Source organism: Erpetoichthys calabaricus (genome assembly GCF_900747795.2).
Source record: "Erpetoichthys calabaricus chromosome 1 unlocalized genomic scaffold, fErpCal1.3 SUPER_1_unloc_2, whole genome shotgun sequence".
NCBI classification, from domain to species: Eukaryota; Metazoa; Chordata; class Cladistia; order Polypteriformes; family Polypteridae; genus Erpetoichthys; species Erpetoichthys calabaricus.
Genome location: NW_026261585.1, coordinates 919,487 through 933,858, shown reverse-complemented (window position 1 = coordinate 933,858; position 14,372 = coordinate 919,487). Strand labels below are relative to the sequence as shown.

The following is a 14,372-nucleotide window of genomic DNA, read 5'->3' as shown; positions in this document are numbered from 1 at the left end:
GGATGCTGACAGAGGAGCACAATGGAGCCGAGATGGAAGAGTGGACAAAACCTATTATGTGGAGTTTAGAAGCAGCTAGACAGAGCTTATGGCAAGAAGTAAACTGTGGAAATTACCTCAACCACTCCAGAAAAATGAAGAATGTCACTGGTGATGGCATTTCCTGGCATAGCTGAACCATCGATTGTATGTGCTGTTTGAGGATGTCCTATTGTGCTCATCTGTCACTGTTCTACTGGCTGTAATGGAGTGACATTAAGAGATTTTACAGATTGAAAGGGTACGTTTCTACACACATTTTAAGAACTGACAAATTATTACAACTATTTGTTGTTGACATCATGGATGCTGCAATTCTTTTGGAAATTAGTTTAGCTTTGACCAAGCTATCATCTTTGATTTCAAGTCTGTTATGATAAAGGCTCCTTTTGTAATTCTTTTTTTCTTTTGTAATATATATACAGTATATATTTTGAACCTGGGGAGGAAGTGGTTGGGTGTAGCACACTATGCATAACTGCAGTATTTGACTAATATATTTATGTAAATCTCCTCCACAATCAGCCTTTTTGTCATTTTTAATGGTTGGCTTGTTATCTGAATTAGTAAAACTTACAGCTGCTCTCCTTCACATCATACTTTGGGACAGTTTTTCTGTTATGTGCAGTGGATGTCAAACTTTTGCTTGCTATGTTATGGGAGACTGCTGAAGTAATAACACTAAAGAGTCGCTTATTCTTCTTGTTTTTCTGTTATTTGTCTTAAAGTTCAGACCAGCAGCATCTGCTGGTACACATCTTCAAATATGGAGGTGCCCATAACATTAATGCCAGGACTACAGGAAAACTTATTTATCTATTTATATATTTATTATTCATTTATTTTGGCATTTACATTGACATTTATTTGCTTGGCAGATACTTTAATCCAAAGCGATTTACAACAGAGGTAAACATAATCGAGTAACATTAGGCCTGGGCCTGTTTGAACAGCAAGTGTAGTAGGACAGGAAACAAAAGATGATTGCCACAAATGCAAAGATGTAATAACTCATACATTTACAATCATAGATTATAATCAACAAAGTAGTTAAACTTAAACTACAAGTTAATCATCAAAGTAAAAGATGACAGAGTATAGTTGTTTTTTTCCCAATCCATTAAACAGATATTCACAGCACAGATGGGACTTCAATTGCTTCTTAAATACATTGAGGGATTCAACAGGACGGATGAAGATTTGCACCTTGTTCCACCAACTAGGATCTACATACAGTAGAAAATAGGAAGTGTAGGAAAAGAGTCTGGAATGAGGCTTGATGCCATACATAGGTGGCATCACCAGACGCTGTTCACTGGCAGACCTGAGTGGGCGAGAAGGAGCAGAGCACCACACCAGAGTCTCCATCTACACAGGTGCTGACCCATTTGGTATCTTGTATTAATCCTCAAGGGGAAAGTGTGTTTTTGTATGACCTTTTGAGGTCAGAGTGCAGGGTCAGCATTACACAGCACCCCTGTAGCGATGTTTATGTTCAGGTTCTTGCTTAAGAGCCCAACAGAGTTGGATTCCTTCTGGCAGTAGCAGAATTTGAACCAGCAACCTTCCAGATGCCAGTGCAGACCCTTAGCCTCTGAGCCACCAAGATTTTCATTACCAGCCTTTTGTTTTATTATTTAATTAATCTTTATTTTAAGAACAATTACCTGTCCTATATATGTTATTTTTAACTAAGACTGGTTCAGGGTTGATGTTAGTACATTAGAACGTTGAACAGTCAGAGAGCTTGTCTGGTCCTGAGTCAGACACTGTTTGTGGCCTTTACATCAACACCATCTTATTTAATGGCTGCTAATGAAATCTGTTTGTGTCCGCTCTCAGAATGGGGGCTCCCTACACATCAGTCACAAAGAACTGCAAAAGTGGGTTTTGAAACTAATGAACTGGTGAGATTTCTTTAAACTAAAATGGTAAATTTACAAGTGACATGAAGTAAAAAAGAAACAAAACTAATTTTGACTTTAGACAATACAGCATGTTTGATGGAAGTCTTAGGGTATTTGTGTAAAGACCAAACAAGACCAATAACAACTAGAAACTGCCTGCCTTGAAGTACAATGAGCAATGAATTGGTGCAGGGCCTGTAACAGCCGTGATCTGTCAGAGCTGCACTCAAATAAAACCAGAAAAACAGGATTTACAGGAAACACACGGCTGGATCTCAAGTTACAAGCAGGGACTTCTCAGGTACTGTAATTATTATGGGCCTCTTCAGGAGTCTGTGACAAAGCTGTCAGCTTGTAATTCTTTAACACAGAAAGCACACTGTAGATGTGTTCAGGAGGGGCTTCATTCTCACATATCAAAGACACATGGGGTCTGACATATCAGAATTCTGATTGAACAAAATGGACTGCCAGACTCTTCAAGCACTGCTGTAGTCAGCGAGTGAACAAAATGAACACCAGTTTGACTAAATAGTGAGATGGGCTACAACCACACGGTGCTCACTTTGGACTCAGAACAGAACTTCAGTACACAGCACCTTGTCTATCTGTGCCACACTTATGGGGGATTTCAGAATTCCTAAGTAATCAGTGCTTTAATATGAACAGTTACATGGATGGAGCCTCAGATTCACAGTAAGCGTTTCCTTCTTGCACTGTTTGTGTGGATGTGATAAACCAAACACTTACAAAAGATGACCAATTCATGAAACTTCATCCTACTTTGCAGACCCCGACTTCAATGATTTCTTTTCAGGTAAAATTGCCCAGCATCTCCACTCAGGTCGTCTTTTTAACTGTGTAGTCCTCATTTTATCACAGCTAGATAATAGAAGTATGCACTACTGTTTTCTTGTTCTACTTGAAACCATTGCTCAGGTGTTAACAGTCAGCCATGTAGATCCTGGTCTCCACTGTATCCTGACCACAGCATCCTCTGCCCTCAGACCAACATTTTCAAATCTCTTGTTACCAAATCTCTCTACCTAAGCATCTGCCATCCTTCAAAAGTCTTTTCATCCACCAACAGCATGCATTTCTAATTGGGGTGTCCATACCATGTCACCCTACTTTCCATGATACCCCTGACATCTTGCGGATATCCTTATTTATTTTTTCTCTTTTCTTTCTGTCCTGATGAACAGCTCCTACATCTTCTTGATGGCCCAAATCACATCCTCATACATCAGCACTGTTTGGACTCCTGTCTTATGTAACTTACAGTTACGTTTTCTTGACAGTCTTTCACCATTTGTACCTCCTCCCACTTTCTTCCATTTCTCAATCCTGCATCAGTTCCATGATGGCTGTTTGACAACCACCTCTTGTGTCAAACACCAAGGTCAGATATGAGACTGGACTGATTTGTTTGAGCTCGACATTTTGGCTCTCTACAGCTCAGATTCTCTTATCCCTTCCTTTATGGCACTCAATAACATCAGCCTTTCCAGCATTTACTTTAAATCTTTTTTGTGTTTTACTGAAAAATATTCATTTTAATACCTAAACTTTAAATTACAGTGAGACAGCAAAGTTACAATCATCAATTCTTGGATTCTTGGTCTAGGAATGGCTTCACTATTAACATCCTAGTGTGGCCTCCTCTTTATTCACAAAGAAGAAATTCCAGCGATTATGTTCTTCATTTCCATCCTAGTGCTTCACAGTGGTGACAAAAGTAAAAACAAAATCGCCCCCCTAAAAAAAAACAAACTTCCAGCTCCCATTATTTATTCCCAAGCACATATATTCCTAAAGCCATTTATCAAATACCACAAATGACAATTCACAATGACACTTGACACTGTTGTCTTTTACACAAAACCCCAACAACACGCCACACAAAAACACCGCTCAGAGTGGCAGAGCAGTTCCTCAGGGTGATGCTAAAAGGGAATAATTTTTGGCTCCCAAAAGACTCTTCCACAAGAAGGTTCCAGAAATAACTTTTATTTCTTTAGATCTGTAATCTGCTCTATACAACAAATAACCATGAACAGATGGTAACAGCCTTGAGAAGCAAAGTTCAGGTTTTCTTGATCTATGAATGTCCTGTGTGGATGATGACCCGGACACAGACAGGCAGACACGTTCAACTCACCTACAACACATTTATTTAAGTGCTCCACATTTACAAAAGTGCCACATAAACCCCTAAAGTCCCCAAAGTCCTGGCCACAACACAAATGCCTTTCCTTCTTCAGGCCGCCTCCTTGCCTCCTCCAAGACCTCGGCCTTCTTCCACCCATCTCAAGTCCCAAATGAAGGGAGGCGGCCCCTTTTATCATCACCCAGATGTGCTCCAGGTGCCTCCCAACAATCTTCCACCGGCACTCCCCAGTGTGGCAGAAGTGCCGGCTGCGCACCTGGAAACACTCTGGGTGTCCCCGATCCTCTTCCCAGGTCCAGGGCTCCCAAGGCATTGGGGTGCCCCCTGGCGGTGACCACGGGCCCCTACAGGGTTGCGCTTCCAAGCTCCCCATAGCCGCCAGGGCAGTCTCCCCCACATGATCTGGGAAGGCGTAAGCCCTCTTCCGATCCTCCAGGGCATCCTGGCTGGGTCGCCCCCCCAGCCACCCGCAACACCTGCTAAGTAGTCTACCATACAGTAAATACTTCATTTTGTTTTTCTTAATATCAGGCACAGAGTACAAAGAACCAACTTCATATACAAAAACCCTTTTCACAATGAAACATTCTACAATCACCCACACAACCCACTAATGAATTATAAAATGCCAAACCGGGGTATTCTGAAAACTTTCCTCTTCTACAAACGTTTGCCTTCATTGTTTTTTTTTTAAAATTTACTCTTTATGTAAAGCGACCTTGGGTTTGTGAAAAGTGCTCTATAAATGTAACTTATTATTATTATTCCATGAAGAACATTTAGCACATGAGCCACATTTATATCAAGACTCTAATCTGAGCTGGTATTGCTTCCACCAAAGAGAATTAAAGCAAGAAAATGAAGTGTCAACCCTCAGCCTGGCACATGCCAGCGTAAAAGTGAAGTTGAGCGTAATGTCAGGGAGTTCACAAAAGTCCCATTTGATGAGAAGAGAACCTCACGTAAAGTTTCCATTTTTTTTGTTCTTATTTTGTGGAATTCTTGTTTAAATTAATCTTACATGTTCACTACAAAATAATAAATCATCATAGCCTAAGCCATTGATTGAAAATGAGCTCCATTTCAATTGTCATTCATTTCCACCTTTTTCCTGATGTTAATTGGGATTTCTCACTATTCTCACTATTGATTAAATTATTAATCTGCCATTAGTTACCAAGTAGTAAGACTACATTAAAAACTCTATCGTTTATTGAAAACTGACCATATAAATCACATTTAAATTATTACAGCTTTTGTTCCCATTGCTATTTTTGTTAGTGAAAGACAAAAGGTTATTTTAAAAAGTTAAAAAAGGTGTGTGTTCCATATTAACATCATTATATACTGTGTATATATATATATATATATATATATATATATAAGAGTACCAATTCTAAGTCAGAGTAGTTCAGAGATGTGTAATGTCCAAGAAAAGAAAGTCACACTTAAAGAGCTTACAGGACCAACCCTGGTGGGCTCCTGCTGTTGTATTTTAAACCTTCAGCACAAAAGAGGGTTAGAAAATAAGCCCCTTGTCATGATAGTATTTGTATGTTCATTGTAAAATAATAAAAAGTAACACAGATACAATTGCATGTACTTCAATAATTAAATACATTTGAACTCTTTATTATTTTTATAATAGTCCAGTAGTAAAATATTAAAAATTTAAAATGTTCTGCAATTGAGGATACGCCAGTAAACAGAAACGCTCGTTATAACAATTGTCAAGTCTGGTCTGGCACGCATGGTGCTGATTTTCACAAAGATGTCTGTGATTACATTAAAGGCCTAAAACGGTGGGCTGCTTTCAAAACCCTTGTGAGATCATCCACGGTGTGTTTATTCCTTAAAAGTCCATTGAGTGAGGAGCTCAGACTGTCTGCAGCAAAGAGAAAAAGGACAACACAGACCTCTTGGAATCTGCAAAAAAAACAACTTTCTATGCGATTAGATGAAGGCAGACATTGCAAAGACAACTCACTGGATCTAATCCTGTGACTGCTGTGCAAAACCTTCCCATCAATTTGACTTTTTTTGTTGACTTTTTGGTAAGTGAATCACTGTACAGTGCATTCTTCTAAAGTTGTACCCATGACAATGGCCTCCAGTTGTGTGTTAATAATGGCACCGCCAAGCTAGAGGCCGATGATGTAAAATACAAATCATTCATAGCATCAGTGCACAGGTCTGTCCTTTAAAATGACACTGACGTGAATGGCCAGTCGTATCGTCCAGGCTGACCTTCTGACGACAGTAAACTCCTCCACAGGAGTGGCACTGAGACATCGCACCGCTCACACGAAGCTGCTGCTTTCTTAGATTGCTAAATGCACAAAATATGTTTGCATGTTTATTCTAGGAATTCTGCTGTATATTCTTGTATATAATTTATATTCATGTTGCTATTGAATACTTACATGTTTTAAGTATTTCAAGTAAGACGGTCATAAAATAATAGGTTTACATATTTTTATGTGAATAATGCCATTAATATTTAATTATGCAATGCACAAATTCAGAACTGTAATGTACTCAGGCATTGAGCTGGATGGCCTTGTGTCCTCTTTCGTGTTTCCAATTTGTGTTATTATTTATCAAAAATGATTTCCTAATCAACTGCTGAAAAGACCACCATTGTCTCTGTTACCTATTCTTCTGTTTTATGACAATTAAATAAACTCTTCATCTTTTCAGAGCTGTACCCTAATACCAGAAGCGTAGCTAGGGCTTTCAGCGCCCGGGGACAACTGAAGATTTTGCGCCCCCTCCTGTTTTCCAAAATACAAATTCTAAAATTTCGTAACATCAATTTGGCGCTCCCTGGATGTTACACCCGGGGACAGATGTCCCCCCTTACCCCCCCCCAGCTACGCCACTGCCTAATACATCATACATACATTGCATTACACTTAAAGTCGGCTTATTGATGATGTTGCTCCCTCCTCTGATCTCTGATTGATGTTATCAGTTATGGTGCTCACATAATCGTGGATTGCCGAGGCCCGCCTTGAGTTAACGTCAAACACGTGGTGTTCGTGTAGCTGACTCACAATTAATTGGAAAACACTTTAAATCAAGCAGAGTTTACTCAGCTAAATCATGGAATACCATACAGAAGTTTTAAAAAATCACATATCACAGTACACAGCACATACTTTACAAAACCCCACACACACGAATCACAATACATAAAGCCACAGGAACACGTAACACAAACCAAGAACATCAACCCTCCTCATTATTACATCAGAAATCCAGTCCCTGAATATACAGCAGATCAAAATATGCAAAACAAACAAAAATACACAAAACAAATTGACCCCAAATTAATTAAATACACACTGTCAATGCATGTAAGTTAGATCTTTCCCACAGATACACAGTCCCTCAAGGCCCACCAGTATAACTGCTCCAGTTAGCCCACTGCCTATGGTATCTGACAATCTGCCCTCAGGATTAATTCAAGATGCCAGTTGAGTTGTAAGCCTTCCGCCTCTCATCTTCCCTTTTTTGACTGTAAAACAATATTTATTTTTAAACATGATACTCAATCACAGGATGTGTTCTGGTGACCCTGACATGCCAAGAAGGATCTTGCAGTGTAGGCAATAGAAACTGTCAGGGTACAAGTTAGTTCAGCAAGTGGTGCAGAGAAATAAAAATAAAATACCACACTTTTACTTATGTAGATTTGTTACAATTTGATGATTCTCTGCTGACTTTGACACAATAAAGGCCAATCTGTCCAGGGAATCACCAACATGAACAGGCAACAAGAGGACAAACTACTAGTGACCTCTGCACCAATCTCATGGAAGGCCAATGATCTGCTTTCAGAGATCAAAACAAAATCAAAGATTCTCAGTTAAAAATCTGAAAAACTTGTCAAAACGCAGCTGATCTAACAAGCTCTAACAAAAAAGAAGTTTGTTTCCATCACAAAATCTTTGCCAAATCAAACAAGAAGCACCTAGCAATGTATCCCTAACCTAAGAGAGAGGGCACACTGGGCCGCCATCTTAAAGAAGGCCATTAAATGATGACACATGGTAGCAATAACATCATAACCATAACCAATATGGCTGTCAAAATAACCCAAATCATACAAAATGGTAGTGTCTGCCAAAAAAGCCAAATTAAATCCTCTGTGATCCAATGTTATAAAACAAGAAAATGTGAAACCTGCCAAGAGGTGAACACTTTTCAAAGGCAAATCTTTAAATATGTTTAAAATAAAAAGTTAAAACGGCAGAAGTGTATTCAGCAATACACAGGCCAACACACCAAAGCCAAGAAAAAAGGCCTGAAAAAGACGTAAATGGGTCGAAGAAAATCAAAATAAAATCAAATCCTAACAACCAGCAGCACAGAATGCAAGAGCAGAAATTGCCTTAAATAAAACAAAAAAAAATAAAATCTACATTTATGGCAGCAGTAAACAAAGTGAAAAACATGAGATAAAACTCAATCTGACTTGATGGAGATGTCAATAGCATGTTGGAATCATTAGAGATTTAGAATTAGAGACATTAGAATTCTACCTCAAACTTTGTGCCAAGCATTAATCACTGTCTTTGCTAAACAAAATAAGGACTTATTACAATGTGCATCATACAGACCTCACTTTTGAATAATGATATTAAGATACTCTCCAAAGTTCTAGCTAGAATGATTGAGAAAGTGTTGCCTTTGGTAATATCACAAGATCAAACTGGATTTATTAAAGGCTGACACTTAGCTTCCAATTTCTGACGCCTGTTTAATGTAATATATTCACCAGCAAAGTCTAACACCCCAGAGATATTATTATCGTTGGATGCAGTAAAAGCATTTGTTATGATTGAATGGAACTACCTTTTCACTACATTAGAGAAATTTAGGTTTGGCCCGAACATTTGTGCATGGATCAAACTACTGTGTAGCAATCCAGAAGCTTCAGCTTGTATTAACAACATTAATTCAGACTACTTTAAACTAGAACGTGGTACCAGACAAGGATGTCCCTTGTCATCACTGCTATTCGCAATCGCCATTGAACCACTGGCAGTTCACTGTTGAAATGCTTATGAGATAAAGGGGATTATCAGAGAAGGACTTGAACAGAACATTTCTCTATATGCAGATGATATGGTACTGTATATATCAGACCCACAAATACTGTGCCTACAGTCCTAACAGCACTTACAGAATTTCAAAAGATCTCTTTTCTCAGAATTAATTTGAATAAAAGTGTGATCTTTCCAGTGAATTCTCAAGCATACCATATTAGATTGGACACCTTCCCTTTTATCATTGCAGATCAGTTTAAATACCTAGGGGGAAACATCACAAGTAAACATAAAGCTCTTTATCAACAGAATTTCACCCCCTGTATGAAAAAAATTAAGCACGACTTATATAGATGATCAACCCTTCATCTCATTATATCTGGAAGAATTAATGGTGTGATGATGAATATCCTGCCTGAGCTTCTCTTTTTATTTCAAAACATTCCAATATACATTAATAAATCATTTTTTAAGCAATTAGATTCAACCATAACCTCATTTATTTGGGACTCAAAACATCCACGTATCCAAAGAGCGACCCTACAAAGACCTAAGACAGAAGGTGGCATGGCTCTACCTAACTTTCAGTTTTACTACTGGGCAGCAAACATTCAAGCCATAAAAACCTGGGCACAAATAGATGAACACACACAGGCTTGGTCCACAATAGAAATAAAATCCTGCAGTACTTCTCTATATTCCCTGCTTTGTGTTCCAATAAATGCAAGTTATCGTCAATATATTAATTGTGTTTCACTTACTCAGAACATGGAACCAATGTAGAAAGCATTTTAAGATGGAGAATCTTTTATCGGTGGCACCTCTGCATGAGAACCACATTTTTCAGCCCTCGCAAACATATGCAGTTTTTAATATTTGGAAAAGATTTGGGATTAAATCACTTAGCGATCTGTTCATAGACAATGTCTTTGCATCCTATGAACAATTACAACACCAATTCCAATGAAGTTGGGACGCTGTGTAAAACGTAAATAAAAACAGAATACAATGATTTGCAAATCCTTTCCAACCTATACTCAATTGAATACACTACAAAGACAAGATATCGAATGTTCAAACTGATAAACTTTATTGTTGTTTTGCAAATCTTCACTCCTTTTGAATTTGATGCCTGCAACACGTTCCAAAAAAGCTGGGACAGGGGCCTGTTTACCACTGTGTTATATCACCTTTCCTTTTAACAACACTCAATAAGCGTTTGGGAACTGAGGACACTAATTGTTGAAGCTGTGCAGCTGGAATTCTTTCCCATTCTGCTTGATGTACAACTTCAGCTGCTCAACAGTCCGGGGTCTCCATTGTCGTATTTTGCTCTTCATAATGCGCCACACATTTTCAATGGGAGACAGGTGTGGACTGCAGGCAGGCCAGTCTCGTACCGGCACTCTTTTACTACGAAGCCACGCTGTTGTAACACATGCAGAATGTGGCTTTGCATTGTCCTGCTGAAATAAGCAGGGACGTCCCTGAAAAAGACGTCACTTGGATGGCAGCATATGTTGCTCCACAACCTGTATGTACCTTTCAGCATTAATGTGCCTTCACAGATGTGCAAGTTACACATGCCATGGGCACTAACACACCCCCATACCATCACAGATGCTGGCTTTTGAACTTTGCGCTGATAACAATCCGGATAGTCCTTTTCCTCTTTGGCCCGGAGGACACGATGTCAATGATTTTCAAAAACAATTTGAAATGTGGACTCGTCAGACCACAGCACACTTTTCCACTTTGCGTCAGTCCATCTCAGATAAGCTCGGACCCAGAGAAGCCGGCGCCGTTTCTGGGTGTTGTTGATATATGGCTTTCGCTTTGCATGGTAGAGTTTTAACTTGCACTTGTAGATGTAGCGATGAACTGTGTTAACTGACAATGGTTTTCTGAAGTATTCCTGAGCCCATGTGGTAATATCCTTTACAGAATGATGTCGGTTTTTAATGCAGTGCCGCCTGAGGGATCGAAGGTCACTGGCATCCAGTGTTGGTATTCAGCCTTGCCGCTTACGAGCAGAGATTTCTCCAGATTCTCTGAAACTTTTGATGATATTATGGACAGTAGATGATCCCTAGATTCCTTGCAATTGTACGTTGAGAAACATTGTTCTTAAACTGCTGGACTATTTGCCCACGCAGTTGTTCACAAAGTGGTGAACCTCGCCCCATCCTTGCTTGTGAACGACTGAGCCTTTTGGGGATGCTCCTTTTATACCCAATCATGACAAACACCTGTTTCCAATTCACCTGTTCACCTGTGGAATGTTCACAACTGGTGTTTTTTGAACATTCCTTAACTTTCCCAGTCTTTTGCTGCCCTTGTCCCAGCTTTTTTGGAACGTCTTGCAGGCATCAAATTCAAAATGAGTGAAGATTTGCAAAACAACAATAAAGTTTATCAGTTTGAACATTCGATACCTTGTCTTTGTAGTGTATTCAATTGAATATAGGTTGGAAAGGATTTGCAAATCATTGTATTCTGTTTTTATTTACGTTTTACACAATGTCCCAACTTCATTGGAATTGGGGTTGTACATTCCAAATTTAACTTTCCAGCTACACATTTCTTTCACTATCTTCAAATTAGAAACTTTGCTAAACAGAACCTGCCCGATTTTCCTCATCGCCCACCTTCCTCTAAGCTGGAAAAAATATTGCTCAGCTTCGAGGGCTCAGACACCATCTCTGCAATATATAAAATTATTTTACAGTCCCTACCTTTCAAAGATCCAAGAGGACAATGGGAAAAAGATCTCTCACTCAATATATCATAAAAAGAGTGGAAGGTAGCAATGCAGAGAATTCACTCGAGCTCCATATGCGCAAAGCATACAATTATTCAACTCAAAATTATATATCAAGCTCATCTGCCTCATTTAAAACTTTCCAAAATGTTTCCAGGGCGAGATTCAACCTGTGAATGCTGCAATCAAGCTCCTGCCTCACTAGGCCACATGTTTTGGGCCTGCACCAAATTAACATCCTTCTGGACGAAAATTTTTAAGTGTCTTTCAGACAGCCTTGGTGTCACAATCCCTTCTAATCCACTAACAGCTGTGTTTGGTGTTCATCCAGATGGGCTTAAAGTGGAGAAGGACAAACAAACTGTGATGGCCTTTACTAAACTATTGGCACACACACTTATTTTGCTAAACTAGAAGAATCCTAACTCTCCTCTTTTAAGTCAGTGTGTAACCGATGTTTTATATTATTTGAAATTGGAAAAAATCAAATTCTCACTTATAGAATCTGTGCAGAGCTTTTTCAAAACCTGGCAGGATTTAATCGATAATATTTTAGAACAGCATTTCTCAACCTTTAAGTATTTGCGACCCGAGTTTTCATTACAGTTTTAATCGCGCCCCCCTAACATTTTTTTGAAACCCTAATAAAATTTATTCCTATATTTTTTGCTGCCGATACACCGCTACAAGTTTAAAATTTTCCTACGAATATCGAAATTACGCCACATATGGCAACATTCACGCCCCCAGTTTGAGAACTGCTGTTTTGCAATAAGCTTTTAAAGCGCTGGGGAAATAACTCTCTTCGCATTTCTTTTACTTCTCCATTCATCTTTCTCCGCCTATTAAACTCATCAATTTAGGTATGTTTACAAGCTTTAAGTTTTACTCCGTTGGCCATGCTCTCTTTCTCAGGGGTGGGGGTTGATTTGTTTTCAAGCGTAATTGTATAAAAATTGATCTATTTGTCTGGAACGATTACAATAAAATCAATACAAATTAAAAAAAAAAAAAAAAAAACTCAATCTGACTTGATGGAGATGTCAATAGCATGTTGGAGTTGTTAGAGATTTAGAATTCAATTTTCTATTACACATTAGTCCTCAGACTTAATGCACTGCTATCTGGATTGACAAGAAACAGTAAAATAAAGAAACAGCAAGCATGGCAGCCGAGAGCAGAGACGAAACATGAAAATGAGAATTTCACTCTGCTGTGTATGTGTGACAATACACTAACATTTAACAAACAGAGCAAGGATTTTTACATTTTACATATATCATTACATTTCATTTTTCTTTTGCTATTTGCAAAGCAGACACTGCGCTACAGAAAGAAATGAATGTCGATGTTGTTTAAAAACTCCAAGCCAGACAACTCCGTCCTGCTCTGCCAGCTCAGTATAATTTAATGTCTTTGTTACCAACAGTCAAGTACGAGATTCTGAAAGTCACCTGTAGCCCCTCCAGTGTCCTGCTTGACTAGAATATCACGAGTTACTCTGAGCAGTATTATTAGCTCCTTACCTGTTTATGTCTCTGATGTCCTGTGAACTGACGACGTGACTTTATTCAATATGCCGCTGCGGCCCCTCGACTTCAGCAGGTGTTATCCATTGTGAGGCCAAACCTGAGACTGCAGCAGGACTCGGTGTGTGTAATGTCAGCTCTCTGGCTGCTCTTCTACATTACAAACACACTGTAACAAGGAAGTGCAGGTTTGTGAATAAAGTAACAAACAGGAATGCTGTCTGGTGAGTCTTCCTCAGTCAAGGGGGCCACTTTACCACCCGGTGCTCCTTAGTAACAGATGCTAACAGACACAATTACAATACTGACGTGTGGGCCTTTCTTCAGATTACAGACACACAGAGTGGTGGCCACAGTGGCTCAGCGTCTGTCTCTTTACCCTCACAGGTCCATTTTCTCTTATTCATTGCTTCTGAGCACACACATTAAAAAGCAGGGATGAGCGACATGCTTTGTTTAAACTACAGTAAGTAGCTTATTTCTTATTGAAATTTATTATTTTTCAGGGAGTCATAAATTGCCAAGGATTTCTTAGGACTCTGTCAGTACAGGTCTGGGTTTGCTGTGTTCACGGTTCAATACAGTTATTTTTTTTACCATTATTAATTATCTTGCTTGAAGTGCCCTAATTTGTGATTAATTATTATTGTTATTTTTTTTCTGATTTTATTCCTTTTCATGAATGTCTCTGTGTTGTTGAGGACAACTGCACCATTGTTAAACCACCATGTAGAACTTTACGTTTGATACCAAAAACACCCCATTCACACTCCTCCAGTCAGACCTGAATGATTAATCTGAGGAGACCCGACTGTGGCCAATGTACAGTATAGACAGGCTGTGTGCGTGTAAAGGTGAACATCACTTGATCTCAGCTGCATGAAAAGATGTTTGATGAAAACTAGATGACTG

The 14,372-nt window shown here is 39.0% G+C and overlaps 1 protein-coding gene across 11 annotated transcripts in view; it reads right to left on the bottom strand.

The window, feature by feature from the left end:
- Window positions 1-13,620, bottom strand: part of LOC114644775 (NACHT, LRR and PYD domains-containing protein 12-like) — an 86,395-nt gene extending 72,775 nt beyond the window's left edge. For 5 of the 11 annotated variants that reach the window (XM_051921666.1, XM_051921664.1, XM_051921669.1 and 2 more), the window contains exon 1: window positions 13,458-13,618. The gene's annotated coding sequence lies outside the window, so the exon portion shown is untranslated. Of the gene's footprint in view, window positions 1-13,457 lie in introns of all 11 variants that reach the window. The other 6 variants (XM_051921663.1, XM_051921673.1, XM_051921671.1 and 3 more) reach the window with 3 other exon arrangements.
- Between the last annotated feature and the right edge of the window lie 752 nt (window positions 13,621-14,372).